Source organism: Pipra filicauda, unplaced genomic scaffold, assembly GCF_003945595.2.
Source record: "Pipra filicauda isolate LSUMZ 115617 unplaced genomic scaffold, ASM394559v2 scaffold56_size3634133_pilon, whole genome shotgun sequence".
In the NCBI taxonomy this organism is placed as follows: Eukaryota; Metazoa; Chordata; class Aves; order Passeriformes; family Pipridae; genus Pipra; species Pipra filicauda.
Window position 1 is genome coordinate 2,007,407 of NW_024104720.1, and position 17,717 is coordinate 2,025,123.

Sequence of the window (17,717 nt, forward strand, 5' to 3'; positions counted from 1 at the left end):
AGACATACCAATGAGATATACACTTGGTGCTTGAAAGGGCCAGTTAAACAAAGCAAAAAACCATTATAAGACAAATCAACTTGGAGACAAAACTCAATTAGAAAAGACTAAACAGTTATTGCCAATTATTTAATAATTTTTAACTAGATATCTAAAATGCTATTGGCAAAAATTCAACCTGGTCAAAACTCAAAGTAACCAGTAAGCTACCTTAGAGGATAAATAACAGCAGCTATAAAATGTGGTAACTCCACAAACAATAAATAAATTACGAATAAAAAGAGAGCAATGAATATTAACTAGATCAATTTTATCAGAAAAAAATTATTTGGAAATAAAAGGGCAAAAATACATTTATAAAATTAACCTTTTTTTTCCTAAGAAATTTATAAACTTCATTTATAAAAATCAACATACTGAGTGCTGATGTGGGCATGAGTGAAAGTCTGTGAGTTCTCCTTGTCTGGTTCACAGGTGATGGAACACACATCTACGCTTTTGGCCCAACTGCAGAAGATACATCTTTTTTTAATATTCTACCCTCGTCTTCTCAAAAAATAAGTTAGTTATCATGGTGGATTATAATTGACTGAACATTTACATGAGATGGTGACTAAAGCAAGTCCATGCAATTCTTTGATATAAAAAGAGTGAATTTGAAATCACAGAATGGATAAGGTTGGAAGAGACCAGAGCTGGTCATCTGGTCCAACCTCCCTACTCAGCCAGGGTCATCCTAGAGCACATTGCACAGAATTTCTTCCGGATAGTTCTTGAGTGTCTCCAGAGAGGGAGACTCCACAACTTCTCTGGGCAACCTCTTCCAGTGGTCAGTCACCCACACAGGAAAGAAGTTGTTCATATTCAAGTGAAACTTCCTGTGCATCAGTTTCTGCCCATTTTCTCTTGTCCTATTGTTTGGAAGCACAGAGAAGAGCCTTGATCCATCCTCTTGACACCCTCCTTTGAGATGCTTGTACACATTGATGAGGTCTCCCCTCAGTCATCTCTTCCTGAGAATGAACAGGACCAGTTCCCTCATCCTTTCCTCATAAGAGAGATGGTCCAGTTCCCTAATCATATTTGTGTCCCTCTGCTAGACCTGTTCCAGGAGCATCGTGTCTCTCTTGATCTGAGGAGCCCAGAACTGGACATAGCACTTCAGATGTAGCCTCATTGGGGCTGAGTAGAGGGACAGGATCACATCCCTTGACATGCTGTCAATGCTTTTCCTAGTGCACCCTAGGATACCATTGGCCATTGACCTTTGTTCATGCTAGCTCATGAACAGCTTGTTACCCACTCACATGCCCATAATTATTTGTGGAGGAGTGGCTGATACCCCAGAGGGCTGTGCAGCCTTTCAGAAGGACCTCGAAAGGTTGGAGAGATGAGCAGAGAGGAACATTCTGAAATTCAGCAAAGAAAAATGCAGGGTCCTGCACCTGCTGAGGAATAACCGCAGGCTGGGGGATGACCTGATGGCAAGCAGATCTATGGTGAAGGAGCTGGTGTTCTGGTGAACAATGAACTATCCATGTCTACAAGTGTTAGAAGAGAGGGTGACAAGAGGATGGAGCCAAGCTCTTCTCAGTGGTTCCAATCAATGGGACAAGAGGCAATGGGCAGGAACTGATGCACAGGAAGTTCCACCTGAATATGAGGAAGAACTTCTTTATTGTGCAGGTGCCAAACAATAGGACCAGATGACCCATTGTGGTCCCTTTCAACTTTAACCATTCTGTAATTCTGTGATTCTGTGACTACTGCAACCTTGAACTTCTGTTGTACCCACAACAGAAGAAGAATGTTAGTAAACTGGAAAGGCTTAAGAGAGGTTTGAGTCATGCCATCAAAATAATTTAAAGACTGGAAAATATTCTTTCTACTGAAAGACTCCAGCCATCTGTTTATCAATGAGAAAATTTAGGAGATGACCTGAGCTAAGCCTGAACTTGTCCGCATGAGAAGTGAAAACACAATAGCAGATTGATCTTCATTACAGTGCAGAAGGAATAGGATTCATTTCTTGCTAATAAAAGAAGACAGAATCAGACTTAAGATTAGGGAGGATTTGTTACTATTGCAATAATTTATCAGTTTCACTGTAGATTTTAGGAGCTGTGGAAATCAAACATCCAGGTTGAATGAAATCATTATACCACAGTCTCTTTCCAAACATCTTTTGTGCAAGGATTTGGAAAGGCAGTGCAAGATGCAAGTCAAATCTGCGGTTAAATTACTGACATCAGTGCAAGAAGCTGACAGGCAAAAATGAAAGAGGAATGGAAGTGCAACTACTAAAAACATCATTTGAATGTTTTGGTTTTGATTTTTTTTTTAATGTTTCAAAGATAGTGCTAGAAAAAGTCCAATGAGAAGGGAAGTTTGACTATATAGAAAGAGTTCTTTTAATCTTTTGTTTTATTGTCAGCTACACTTTTGTTGTCAGAACTCTTCCCCCATATATGTTTTATCAAACCATGTTTCCAGATACAGATTACCAACATAGACAATACTTTTATGGTAGACACTGTAATATGAGAACACTCACTGATTTCTAATTAAATATTATCATAGAAACCTATAATTATTTTGGAAGTGGGGAACAATACTCATATATTTTAAATAGTTTCAGTCTCTAGGTGACATATTTTCTACATTTAAAAAAATTGTCACATATTTCTGTGTAAACTGAAGGGGCTCAACTAAAAGACAGTGTGAACAACCATCATTGCAAGAGCTCTGACATTGCAGTATCACAGTGCTGTTCCTTGGATGACTTGCCTGAAAGAGATCCAACATGTACTAACATGGGCAGTGGGATGCACTAAGCTGGCTCCATGCTTTTTCATACCTTGTTAGCTCAGGCATAGTTGTTTTGGCTTCTTTCACGTGACATCACAGTGGACTATTCTGGAAAGATTTACACCACCACAAGCAGCGTGTGCTGATTTAGTAGTTAGATTGCAAATATGTAAATACAAGTTATAGAATCAAGGCACTCCTTGTCATATTTTATATATGTAAAATGTTTCTAAAATATTAGAACATAACACTGTATGAATAAAGGCCTGGAAAGAACTATCAAAGCATCTTTCCTTTTCAGATATTTGATTAAGTTGAATTAAGCATTGTATATGGTACTGGAAAAGTACAATAAATTTACATAGCCAATGACAGCTTCAATATACATGTGAAGAGACATACAGCAGCACATAATGTGATTAGGATCATACATGTCAGATGGGGCAGCATCAGTGGAGCCTTAGTCAGTCTTTCCCTACAAATTCACCCTGGATTTGAAGACTTTTAACCTAATTTTTGAATAATAGAAGTCAGAGTAGTAGGTTTTTATTGATACTTTTCAATTTCCTACAGAGTGATTCGACTTATGGTGCTGGGCAACAGGGAGATGAGTTTTCAAAGAGCATCCAGTTTCACTGCTGGAAGGGAGAGCTTATCAATACAGCTCCTCTGAATTGCACTCTTTCTGCTTCGCTGTCCTCTTCCAGCCTTCCTGCGTGATGGCAGAGCTTCCCATTGCTTCAAGGTTTATTAAATATATATTGAGCGTGGGAGTGACTATAGCTGTAACTGAGTCATCCATAACACAGAGAAGAAAAAGGCAGGAAGATTTCTGCTAATTTAATGACATACGGCATGTTTTTTGAGGACTTCAGCTCCAAGGAAGTAAGATGGCACTGATTGTCCCACCATTTCAGCATATCTTTTTTCACCCAAAGCAAGTTGCACATAATTTGTCTTCTGAACAGTAAGACCTCTGTTTTTTCTGCCTGAGGCCTAACAAGAGGAAATGCTAAGCTAACTAGAACCTGGCTATTTGTATTGAATTAGTACAGTCATTAGGACTTTAACTATTTTTATTTGGTGACAGTTTGCTACTGATACCACCTCTGGGACAAGCACCTCTCTCTTTTATGTTGCTTTTCTTATCATTGACAGGAGAAAATGACTGATTGGTTTTGGCCCTTGCTTGAAACTCCTTTTCGTGACTTTCTGGAGTGCATATCCTGTAGCAAATAGATATTGCTAGTATGCACCGGTCTTCATTTACTAGCCTGAACAAGTGCTGACAGATGAGGGAGCTGACAGTCTGCCCTACTGTTGAAGCTGGAAGATATAGTTACATGTGAATTTGCTGCCTTTTTAGATCTGAATAACTGCAATTGTGTATAAGGGTCACCTCTGGTCTCAGTTATCATTCTGAAGAAAAAATGGAGGCTTTTAAAAAAATATTCATACATTTTTCGCCTTCTGCTAAGTGATGCCCAAGGAATGCATGGCCTTGGAAAGTCAAGTTTTCACAAAGTGACACAAAAAAAAATTACACTAATGCTATTAATACGGCAAGCAGAGATGTTAGGTATAATTATTATCCAAATTAAACCACTGCTATTTTTTCCAATAGCAATGGCTCTTAAATCAGTCTCTCCCTCCCTGTCTGTCTGCCTGCCTGTCTGTCCCAAAGATTTTTGCACCATATTATCCAATTATATGTGTCACTGTCAACTTGTCCATTAGGAGTCTGCTCCTCTACTGTCTTCAGTAGTACTAATCATGCTCTGGCAAATATAAGACAGTCTATAATCCCACACCACTGCTAGCTCTTAAGAATTTTGTGATAGTGGTTTGTCATAACAGTATAAAAAATTACAGAGGACAAACAAAACTGCTCTGCACTCCATAGTTCTGTTTTCAGGTATATGATGTCTTAGAAATCTTTGTTTTGGGTTAAAACTCTTTTTCATTTCCTTATATCAGTTTAAAATCAAAATTTCAAAGCCTTAGTAAGCACCTTGTAATTTAACTTGTTAAACAAAGTATCTTCCTGCTGACTGTAAGCTCTTATTGGGATGAATTGGAAGCGTAGTAGAAAAAAATATTCAGTATTTTCTCTGACTCCCCTTAGCTTCACAGCAAGAAGCAGTAGACTCTAGGTGTTCATTGAATGGTGACCAACTGCATCTCTTAATTTTATTTTGTCTCTTAAAGTCTTTTACACTTAAGGTTTCTTTCTTTTTCTACATTTCAAATATTGCTAATTATTAGTTCAGCATATTATTCCTTCTAGTGGAATGGATTCCCATTCTACTAAAGGTGCACTACCAGAGGTGCTTTGTTAGAGTATTTTCTGGAAGCCTTTTCAAATCTTTTGGAATTGTTGTTTCTGAGATCATTCTACTCAGTGCAGAAAATAGTCATATGCATCTAATTATCTAGGCAGGCTGGTACCTATTGTATCAGCATACACACAAAAATGGTTTATTTTAGCCTTTTAAAGATTTATACCTAAGAACTTCTACTACACAGAGTTTATCTATTCAAATCTGCTCTGGCTGCTGCTTTGGTAATAGTCACAGAGAATGGTCTTATTAGCATTATGTTAAGGAAACCTACCAGAAGGAAGACAAACTGCTGCCCCGATCTCATTCTTGTTTGTTATGGACATGCATAGTCAGCCAGAAACATTTTTTTCAAGAAAATTATTTTTGTTTTTAATGATGGATGTCTTTTCTATCCTATAAAATTCTAACGTAACTGAAGAACTGATAAAAAGATCACAGGAAGGAAAGTTGAAAACATAGGAGATTTATAGACATACTCTTTAAAACTGTTTTGCTTTTATTTCTTGTTAATACCCATCTAGCACAACAACTAATTAACATTCTGTATAAAACACAGCATAATTAAGGCTTCACTACACTCATAGACACCTTTCAATTAAGGTGCTTGAGTTCACACAAAACATGCTTTCCAATCCTCAGAAAAAGCTTTTAAGAAAACCAGTTGAATCTTGACAAATTTATTTTAAATAAAAGGAGAGAGACTTTTCAAAGTTTGTTTGGGCCCTTTTAAAAAAAAAAAAAAGGAAACAACCCCCCACCAGTAATATATAGAAACAGCTTTGAGACCTTTTGCAAAAAGAAGCAAGAACTCTGGAAATGCCCAATTTTTAAAAGTCTCAGGACAATCTCCAAAGTTTTCTACCTTTTTTAGAAATAGTGCTTTTCAGATGCTAGTATTTTCACTGGTATTTCCTCATTCTACATAGTTTTGTACTGAATTTGAACTGCTTAACATTTTTTATTGAGGAGTGAAGTAGGTCTGGCTTAAGACCTGAAAAAATTACGGCCTGTCAAGCCAGTGGAACAAACTGCTGTCTTGGAATCAATTCTTAGATCCCCAAAATTTTTGTACCCTGTTTTTCTTGTTATCAACTAGTTGACATACCTTTCTTGTGCTGCAGTGCCAGACTAATGATATTTTGTTATGAATTCATTGTAAAATGGATTTCAGTAACATGTAAGTGAAGTTAAAATGGAATACTAGTGCAATTTTATGTTTCTTTCTGTGGAATACTAAAAGTATTACTCAAATTCAATGCAAAAAAAAAAAAAGTATTTCCATGTACTTCGCTTTCTGTCTTTTCTAGCTTTTGTCCAAGCTAAACTTTCTTTCCCCTCCTTCTGTTTTGGTGGGGGGTTTTTGGTGAGTTTTTTGTTTGGTTGGTTAGTTGGGTTTTTTTTGTTTTGTTTTTGTTTGTTTATTTTGGGTTTTGTTTGGGGGGGTTTTTTTGTTTTTTTTTTTACTTAGATAAAGTGTCTTCCTAAGGACTACTCATGGCTTCAAAAAAAATGAAAGTAATCTAGAGTTCACTTACAGATCAAGTACCACAAGCTGCTGGTTTTAGTTTATTAATGCTTTCCAACTCATTTCCTACTTCCCTGCCAAAAGCAGTCTTTAGTGGACTGTAAAGTTTTTAAATAATAGACATCTGATCCAAGTTTCTTATGATTTTTCTTTTCAAGAGATCACATACTTTCAGAAATCTGGTAAAATTTTATTGTAGTATAAAAATGTGCTATTTACACTGGGTGCTAAGGGTTGTGAACTTATTAGCCTTTTAACATCCGTTAAAAAATTCATTTCCTCATTCCGAGAGATTAATCTTTACTTTAATACACATATTCATATGATGTTATGTCAGAAGAAAAGATTGCTGAACTCTCCACTCACAAATAACAGTATCTGATATCAAAATGGTTGTGACCTTTTTAAAAAAAAGTGCTCTTTTGAAGTACAATGCAGGACTGTAAAAAATTGTCATGAATTTAATGGGCTTGACAGCAGCATTTGCATCTCTAAATGAAGGATCTCTTTGATCGTGTATGACTCCCAAAAAAAGAGGCAGACCATCTATTTGTGATCAAAGATCTTATGGATGAGATGCAAGTTTATACTCCCCCAAACATACACTTGACAGACTCTCAAATTGGGGTCTCAGCACAAGTTGCCCCCTCCTCCTCTAACCAAATTGTGATTTCACAGAAGACTGGCGTCAGGAACAACAAATGTAGAGGGAACCTTCTGAACATAAGTCAGTCTTTAACAACTCATAGAGGCTTGGGCTCTTTGGTCTGTCACAATTATGTAACCACAGAATTTTTTTGGTGGTTTTGGGTTTTGTGACAATTTGTAGGACATCTATGCTATAAAACAACATTAACCTCAATGTCATTTGTGGTACTGTTGACATCTATAAACTGGCCTAGCAGGGAAGCTTAGAGCAGGGCTAGACATTTCTGCAATCAACAATCTGTTCTGTGCTTTTGATTAAAATTTAATAAAAGTGTTCAGTGAGGTGAAAACTTGCACATAGCAGGTGAGGAAAGATCAACATTTACACAGCCCAAATCTAATCCAGCCACTTTTTCCTCTTCTCATATTCCCCATTCATACAGAGTGTCCCATCTATTCCTGAAACCTAACAGGGAGCACGACATGGTCTCTAACTCAGGAAAGAGGATTAAAAAAAAATAGTTTCTATTTGTAGGACCTGTGGAACCTAAAACTCTATCTGCATCCCTACACCACTCGCAGCTCACCTACTTAAGCCAGAGGTTTTTCTTTGTCTGCAAGGATATAAAATTCCAGTGGGGTCACTGTGAATCCTTTTTGAAAATTCACCACTGTAAAATATAAAAAGGCAGAATTCAGTGATGATCAACTCAAGCCAAAATAAACCAACAAATCAACATTGCAAAGTCCCAACGTGACTGTGGAGTTCAGGCTATGTAAACTGTTTAGACCAGAAAAACTCTGAAACTCTCAGGATACTCTTTAGTGATTAGGAAATGGTGCTGGTGAAATTATCACATTAACATTTTACGGGAATACAGAGGAAGGACAAGAAAAGTGAGAAAGAAAGGGAAGCTTCAGGCAGATTTTTTCACTATGCACTCTGAAAGCATTGCATCATCCCTAGAACCAGGACTGTATCTTGATGGGCTAAAGTCTTCATGAAGCAATAAAGTAAAGTAGAAATTAACAAAGCCTGTGGTTTAAGTACTGATTTTATATTGTAATTTTAGATTGGATGAATTAATACAGTGTAAATGTCTTGGTTGATGCAGACTGCTAAATATACCTGGTTGGTAAGGCACTATAAAGCTGTCCTGCTTCCCCCTGAGACATTTGAAAGGCCAGGATTTTAGCAATGAGACACTGGCCTTCAAAAGTCTTCCATCATAAACATATGAAGCAGTCCAGCATGGAAGGTCAATCATCAATCACTGTTACACTGTCCTTCCTGTGTAGCACAAGCAACTTCATAGCACAGACTGTTTCATAAGCATCCAAATTCATTCACATTGGGTTTGTGGGTTATGTCATAGAAATACACGGCTTTAGTCAACGTGTGCTGTGATGAATCACAGAATCATTTAGGTTGCAAAAGGTACTTAAGATCATCAAGTCCAACCATTAACCCAGCACTGTCAAGTCCACCACTAAACCATGTACTGCAGTGCCACATCTACATTTCTTTTAAATCCCTCTGGGGAGGTACAAACTGTGACTCTGCTGAATATCTTCTATATTTCAAATTTTTTCTTTTCAGGTTAGTTGAATAATTAATTGTAATACTACATTATAACTGCGTGGAGTTCAATTTTCATTTTCATGTTACAGAAAGGTGAGATGGATTTAAGCCTGAAGATCTGTTTGGCATTAAGGTGGGTCTTTTTTAAAGGACAATTTACCCCATAGTAGAACTCATCTAATAAAGAGAAAGTGCACTGGTCCAAAATACTCTGAGCAGATAAACACTCCCAACTTTTCCAGTGAAGTAAGGATGTGTTTTTTTTCGCAGTACACATCATTGTTAAATATTTGGCCAATCATTTTTAATGGCCCATAGAACTTCCAGTCATATTTTCAAAATGGTCTGTTATTCTTGTAATCAACTCCTAATAAATCTTTAATGTTTTCTAATAGTTACGGAAAGTGTTGAAATACGAAGAGTAAATAATTCATTCAAGATTCTGCCATATTTACTCATATTGGGTAAAAAAAAAGAAACATAAAATGACTTAAAAAATCTATTTGGAGCAACTAGCTAATTTTGGTTTCAGATATAAGCACTCATCTTGGCAAAAAGGCAAGTTTTATTGTTTCCATTTTTTTCTGTTGTTTAAAGTAAAAAATTAACCTGAAATAAATATTTTTCTTATAGTTTAAAAAAAACCAACTTATCCTACAGAGCTGAGATTTATAGTCCATTCTAAATTTTGATCTAATAATAACGAATGATTAAAAAAATAATCTTGCATAAGAACTAAAAGTTCTTTATCAAAGAACTTAGACTGCACATATGTTAAATTAATATTCAAATGATTGTCTAAGAAAAACAAAAAGCACATAAAAGCACTCTTTCAAAACTACATTTTCTATTACCTTGTCCATGCAAAAATATTTCAAGGGATCACATGAAAAACTAATTCACTTTTTCAGATTACCCATGTAACTAAAGAGTGATGAAAACTGATTCATTTGTCTCAGGTATTTTTTTTCCCCTACTAATCTCGGATTCAGAAAGAATAGTAGACTGTTTTGACTGTGCTCTGCCTTCTTTTATTTTGTTGGGTGTATTCATAATAGTTTGTTTTTCTTTCCAAAGTCTATCAAATGGAGTGTGCTATGTGTAAAACAAAAAGAAAGTAGACTTAGTATGGACCATAAAAATGTAAAGTTTTGTGCTTATTGGACAAGCACAGGCACATTCTAGATCCTGAATTCTGGGAATTGTAGTAAAATTGTCATTTTCAGTACAAAATGTTATAATTAGAATTACCTCTAGATGGCTTTTTTATTTTCTTTCTTTTCTTGTTTTTTGTGGTTTTTTTTTTTTTTAAATAGAATTGATACTGTACAAGCCCTTGTGAATTATGTGCATGGTAAGTTCTGATACCTGAGACACAACTATTCTGAGGTCAAAAAATGGTGCTGAGAATTAGATTTTTCTTTCTCTTTTACTACTAGGTAACAAGTTTTGCTCCTTTTTTGAGAAATAAAATAATTTTCTCTCTACCAAATGATGTTGGACCAGCAATTTATTGGTATTATTGAAGAACTCTAGAGTGCTAGTACTAAATTAGGACCACATCATGCTAGGATCTGCACATCCTTGAACTTAAAATTAAATCATTCCCAGAAGACAGGAAAAATATTTTTTCCTTTTTCAGTAGCTTACTGAACAATTACGTTACTGGTTTTAATCTGTGCTCTTGTAAATAAAGTGTGAAGTATTCTAATCACTTGGGCATAGTAAAATGGGAGGTTCTATGGCAATAGAATAGCATGGCTTTTATAAAGATTGAGTTCATCCCTAAAAGTACATTTATATTTCTCATCTTTTTAGACCAAACAATGGCATAAAATCCCTATAGCAGATATATATAATGAAGTACAGAAAATGAATGATGAATAATAAATCATGTCTTGTATGTTCTCTTTTGGAAAGGATTTGCATTAAACAACATTCTTGACTTGTCATTCAAAATTAAAACTAAATCTGCCTTCCCAATATAATATTTACAAAGAGAATGCTTCTTGCCTGTTCTTCCACTATGCATAGTAGAGTATTGTACACGTATCTTTCTGGAATGAGGCAGGTAAAGTCATCCAGCTAGATCTATCATCTGCTGGTTTTGTTGTTGTTATTTTCTATAGAAAATCTCCATAATTTATGTCATTCTTTACCAAGGAGTGATTGTTGGCACACTTTTATGTGTTGCACATGATCTGAAGAAATTAACAAAAAATAATAAATAAATAAATACAGTTTGTACCTTATTATCTGGTAGTTCCAGAGAGCCTACACCATCATTTAACCATTGTTGACATTGAAAATAGAAAGCAAAGCATTTGAAAAGTTAAGGACAGAAAAAATCCCTATTGTTTAATGTTCATATCATGCAAATGTGTGGATTATCTCATTTATAGAATTATGAATGGCATTAATATTGGCCTTTCACATTTGAAAAGTCTTCACAGAAAGATTAAAATAAAACCAAATTATTTGTGTTTTGCTGAGCTGAGGAGTATGTAGTAAAAGAGACCACAAATCAGTTGGAGCTTCAGGATTAATTATATGATTAGAACCTAATTCAAGCCATCCAGCTCTGTCTCCAATGTACAGATAGCAAAGTCTCTCTTCAAGATGGTCCAAATTCTCAAAAGAAATTCTTTCACTTTCAGTGTTCTCCAACATACAGCAAATAAGTCTGCCTACATGACGTAGAATTTGACACAGAGCATGTAATCTGATTCTAAACACAAAAGTAAGTTTTAGTCTCAAAACCAGGAGAAAACTACTTCTTCAGAGGAACGTACGTTTATGTTTTAGTCTGTCTTTTCTATAATTGTCATGGGCCACGGTGAATCTAGTGCCATGGTGCTGCCTTCTCAATTCATGCTGACAGTTGATAGAGTTCTTTCTTTTCTGATCTTACTTATGAGTTTTTCAGCAACAAATAAAAATATTCCAAATGGTATTTAAATCAGATAACAAAAAGGACTGTTTTATTTCTACCCTTACCCTTAGATATCATTACTGTTTGATTAGGATCTGACCACTTAGATGATCATAAATCCGAGCAGTCGTAAGCAAACAACTGATCTGATATAGTCTTAATTGAGCTACTGGGGTACTGTAGGACGAAACATGGCACTTCCAGGTTCTGAATTGCTTTTATTGTCTTTTGCTTTAATGCTTAAAAGTGTAGGAATAATTTTGAAGGTTTTTCTTTCTTACTCAGAAGCCTTATAGCAGCAGTTTTGTGATGTGAACCACAAAAGAGAAAGAACAAAGGTTACAGGTAATTATTTCTTTTTCAGTTGACTCTGTATTTGAGATGGTTTTGGCTATTTCATTTTGCAGGGGTAAAAATAAAGACCAGGGCCCAATTTAGTTTTTGTTCTAAAATACTTTGCACTTCTGTTCATTCCCTATAATATGTTTTAAGGTAGTTGTCAACCACAATTTTGTGGACACTACCACAAAATGCTTATACAAGTATTTATATATACATGTAAAGTAGAAGTTTCAATTTAAATAGTATCTCAGAAAGCAAATAAAACAGCATCTTTTATCCAGCTATATTTACAGAAATGCATGTTCTTTGTTCTCTAAATTGCTTAGGTATACCTAAACAGAGTCTGACTTGGGATCATGTTGGGTATGTTCACCTGGTCTCATGTGGTCTAATTTTGTTAATCTCAGTCAAACTAAACATTACTCAGAAAGGAATGTCTACAATACATACTGAAAAGCACAGCTCAACATAATAAAGCCAGTAAAATCACAGTCTAATTTATGCTTACATTTTGATGCCAACTAAGCATTCATCTGTATTTGAGCTATTACATGGATTGTCTTCATAACTGATGGTGTGAAAGAAAGGCTTCTAGGGCACAGTTCTTCTCCTACAGCAGTCATCTAAAATTAGCCAAATGAGTCATGGCCTTGAAGTGCCTCTCTTTACTGACTACAGAGAGAGTCTAGATAACTAGCTGAGATGTGAAAGTCTATACAGTAGTTGTCTAAAGTTAACAGATATGTCCCACTCATAGTGATTTCACATTGGCATAGGTGTCTCTACACCACTCTTTGGGATTGATCAATTTAGTTCAATTTCACAATTGCATCAATTCAGGTGAGTTTTAAAACAGACCCGCTAAAATGGTGCGATGCCTATTTGTCAATATGGCAGATAGATTTCATGACACTTCAGCCTAACTTAATGGGGAAACAGATTAAGATGAAATGAGTGGAGTTCATACTGAATTAGCTAATTAATTTAGTTTCTTAAAATTCAAAAGTAGGCTTACAGAGGAGAAAATGCCTTTTTTTTTTTTTTTTAATTAACAAGGGGAAAATTGCTCAGTACACCTCTATCTAGGCATCTGAATCTTTCATGTGGATATCTGTGCCTGGGTGTAGGCAGGTCTAATGAGATGTTTGAAAGTCTAAATTGTAAAACTATAGAAAGAGTTCAAGTTTGGCCTTGGTAGTTCTCATGATAACGATTCAATTAAAGACTGAAGGTGAAAGTCTATACTTACTAATTTCAACTGGGATTTGGACACTGATTTTGAAGGGACCATAGCATTATGCTAAGTCCCTGATTTGTGATACTAGATTGTGTGTCAGATTTAGTCACTCTGCAGTTTTGGATTATGTCAATGAGGATGTCAGATAATGTAAACAGATCTATTGCACTTGAAATCAGTGGAGTCACTTTGATTTACATCAGCTGGTAACCCAACCAGGGATGCTTACAATGGCATCCCAACTTCAGCTATTTAAATGAAGGTCAAGGATGTAACTTCCTCATTATTCCTTGTAACTTCCTTTTGCTTCTGCTGATCTTTTGCACACTGATTATTTCAACAGTATCAGAAACCAGACACCTATTCAATTTAGATCTCTGATTCACTTGAGATTTGGTTGTTAACACGTTGGTGCATTAATTAAAATGTACTCAGTTTACATCTGGGTGCACTCAGCCACACTGAAATAACTCACAGGAGACAAATTTCTTTTGTAAATGAAGATGATTGCTGCGCAGCCATCATCTGCATGCTTGCTTGCATGCTTGCAGATGTGGCAAGCTTCAGTTTGTCGCTCATATTGTTAATGATTTTGGAGTGCATGTTTACACAGAAAACATAAAGAGAATTCATTGCACCTTCCTATATGTTACTGAATGACCAATAGCCTTGTAGTATCTGAATGTCTCTTTTTTTTTGTAATACTATACACAAAAATGAGTGTTATTGTCATCTAATATGAAATAAAACTGCAACTTTACTGATCCCAAGGTTTCCACCATATGAATATTTCTACCATATAGTGCAGAAAACAAGTATTCTTTCCGTACTTCAAGTGCCTGCTCTGTAGACCTGAAAATACTATACATTTGAAAACCAAGCATGAACTGAAATAGTAATAATCCATCTTATAAAGTCTCTCTTTAAGTGAGCAGAAAATAAGAAAGGTGACTCAACTGCAATTATAACAGAATTTTGATAAAAAACACACAATATAACTTACACCATGTTTTTGGAAAGTTCTCAAGAATGTCAAACAGTTTTTGCTCATATTTCCTCCTGGGACTGTTGTTTATAGCTTGCTTTCTGCTCTCCTCCTTTGCTTATGTATTATTACTCCATATTTATCACTCTCTACACTTCTGCCCAAAGAAGTATAGGAAGTACTGTATTTCAGATCACAGTCTGCAACTAGACATTTGTTTTAGCATTCCAAAAGAAGTAAAATTTCATCAAATTTCTCAGAAGGTGAAGTTAAACTGGAAAGACATAATTTTCATTTTCTTAATTTAATTTCATTTTCTAGGGGAAAGTTGCAGACAGTTGCTTCTAGCACACAGCTAATGAGGAAGAAAAAAAACAGATCATTTCAATTTTTTAGATTCAGATTTATTTTTTATCAATCCCTTTTTTCATTGCAATTTGCACAATGATTTAAACTTGCTGAACAATTAAAGTTTAATTTTTAAAAATATTACTATTATATAAACTGCATCTTAGCATATAGGCATGCAAGTTCCCACTTAATAGGACAGAGAAGATGAGAACATGTTATATTACTTTTCAGAGTAAGGCCTAATATCTGTGGATAGGCCTGTGCCTAAATCAATAGGCACATAGAGTTTTGTTGGATTGAAATTTATTCTAGTATTTTCAACTTTCAGATTTTTAACATCCAAAACCAATTTATATTATTTCTTGTGTTTGTATGAATCTATGTACATTTCATCCAAATTTCTTTTTCTTGTCATCTATGCCTTCTAAACAATTCCACTAGAAGATATCCATTGCATATGAACTGAACAAAGGCATTCTGACAGCAGTAGGGTACAGACTTTACACTCTTCTCATAATTCCACTTTTGAACACCCCATAGGCAATTTTTACCAGCAGTAATTGAGTATTGATGATTAGTACTACAAGTAATAATTTTAAGTCCATCCTGTTACTCCTCTATAACTACTTTTTGCCCCCCTTCAGTGAAAAGAGACCCTCCTTTTTTTTTTTAATTTTTCTCCTTTTTCTTTTTTTTTTCCCTCCACAGCCTTCAATATAATTTGGAACTCAATCTATATGGCAAAAAATAGGAATTATGTTACTGACATTTATTCTTTAGTTGGCAACATTTAAGTGAGGTGGAAGAGCCTGACCTATAGGCATACCTAGCTCCTTTAATATTTCATACTTGTCCCACTTTATATGGACAGCAATCAATTTAAGAATATTAGGTAGCAATCTCATGCTAAAGTTAAGTTTTTAGTTGTGCCACAAGGTCAGGTACTGTTTGGTATCCAGTTTGCTTTCTTTTATGGACACATAAAGACATCTTCTAACATTTTTGTCCTAATGATAAATGTGATGTTTCTCTGGGTATTTTGCTATTTCCTCCTTTATGGCAGTAAAAGTGAAGGTGGCATTAAAAAAAAAAAAAATCAAAACCTGTGTATAATAGCAATAATAATAAAAAAGAATAAAGATTCCCACAAACCACACAAACTGACATGAAACAACTCTCATTGTGTTAGGCTGTGAAACAATAATTCTGTCCTGCAGATTTGTTCTAGTTTATTTTTTGCATCACAATAAAAGATGCTTGTAATCAACATTTCTGGATACATCACAGTCCATTAACTACAGGGAAAAAAAAATTAAAATTTTAGGAAGAAACACTACTGATGTCTGCTGATCATGCTTTGGAAAGCGCTTCAAATTTTTTTAACCAGTGACTAGACTATAGAGTAGCTACAGAGTATCAAACTGATAATACGCCATTTTCTAGGATTAATGACACAGAAAAAGCTATGACAAAACCAAGAACTTCCATCTTTAGTCACCTGAGTTTTGTACAAGAAGCATATGTTGGATATGTGAGAAGAGCTAGGTCTTCAACACCATTTTTATTGGTCTTCATAGATTTATTCCATTAATGAGGAACATGTGTTTAGTTGGACTTTGGGACTATTGAATTAGCTGCCTACTGGTGCTGAAGACATTACTGTTGATTTTTAGTTTTTATTTTGGGGGGAAAATGAAAGCATATCAGGTGTATCTGACAGAATAATCATGTTCTGTGATGCTGGCTATCCAGTTTTTCTCTGAGAAAGTGAGACAGAGCAACCACATACTGCAGGAATCTCAATTTCAGTGCATACTGTGTGAGAAAACCTAAACATAGATGGGCTCTTCAACTACCACTTCTGAGGTTATCTAACTGCCAACAGCACATATGAAATGTCATGTGCATGTGGTGTGACTGCGATATGAAGAGTGTTAATCCTGATTTCAAATAACCCTCTGATAAAAGTTTGGTGATTGCTCCTACTTCCACTATATCCACTGCAACTTACCTGTAGATTTTCTGCTTCTGTTTTAGTATTTCCTTCTACACATAATTCTAGGAATTATGTGTAATAAATCACATTTCCTCCTTAGATTTTCTCTGAATTATTTGCTTGATTAATGCAATAATAAGGGCTCCAGTGAGCTGGAACATCTTTTTCAATGAGGGATGTTCATTTTATCCCTGGTCCTTGAAATTTCTTCCAATTAGTACTTCAATAAGAAATGAGTACTTTTGCCATTTCTTTAGCACTTTGTTGTATGAACAAGTTGTTTGATTGACCAGAAAACGTAAACCTTATTTGGCTACTGTTAAAGACAAAGGAAGTTTTACTGATGCCTTTAATGTGAAAAAGTGTAAGCTCTGAGGTCCGAGTTTTCAGCTTATCTGTCTGTTTTCTACTCAAGGATATTTTTAATCTTTCTTTGTTCTACTCATTTTACCAGTGCTAATAACCCTTAGCAGTTCTAGTTGCCAAAGGTGCCAAAAATGACAGTTCCAGAAAAGTAACTGCTATTTTGTATCCTAATATTGATAGAATTACATATCCGTTGCAAACATCAGCACAGAATTCTTAGTGAAGACAAAAAGAAAATGTTTAATTTTATTGAGTCTACGGTCTTACTATATTATGCTTCATTCTAGAAAACAATTCTATTTCTTGAGACCAAGTTCTCCATTTAGGAGAAACTCCTGCTTGTACTAACACAAAACAGGCAAATTCCTCTGAGTTTTCACAGAGTCATTATCTTTGCTATTTCATTGACTCAAACAAGAACATATTTAGACAACTCATTTGGCACAGTAAGCTAAGGCTTGTCATTAAGCAAATTTTTAGTTCTGCCCCAACCTTCTGTCTGCATTTGATTTCAGCCTATATAGAGTGATTGAAAACATATTTTCGGTGGGAAACACTATTGTTTTAATTTATAGATATCCTAGTTATGCTGAGATCAATTCC

At 35.2% G+C, this 17,717-nt stretch overlaps 1 long non-coding RNA gene across 2 annotated transcripts in view; it reads left to right on the forward strand.

The window, feature by feature from the left end:
- The window catches only part of LOC120324521, a 104,210-nt gene that overhangs the window by 78,127 nt on the left and 8,366 nt on the right, over positions 1-17,717 (forward strand). The window contains exons 4-5 of one of the 2 annotated variants that reach the window (XR_005565896.1): positions 8,995-9,038; positions 10,222-10,259. The exons of the other annotated variant lie outside the window; for it this stretch is intronic. This is a non-coding gene — a long non-coding RNA (uncharacterized LOC120324521). The remainder of the gene's footprint in view (positions 1-8,994; positions 9,039-10,221; positions 10,260-17,717) is intronic. 2 annotated transcript variants of the gene reach the window in all.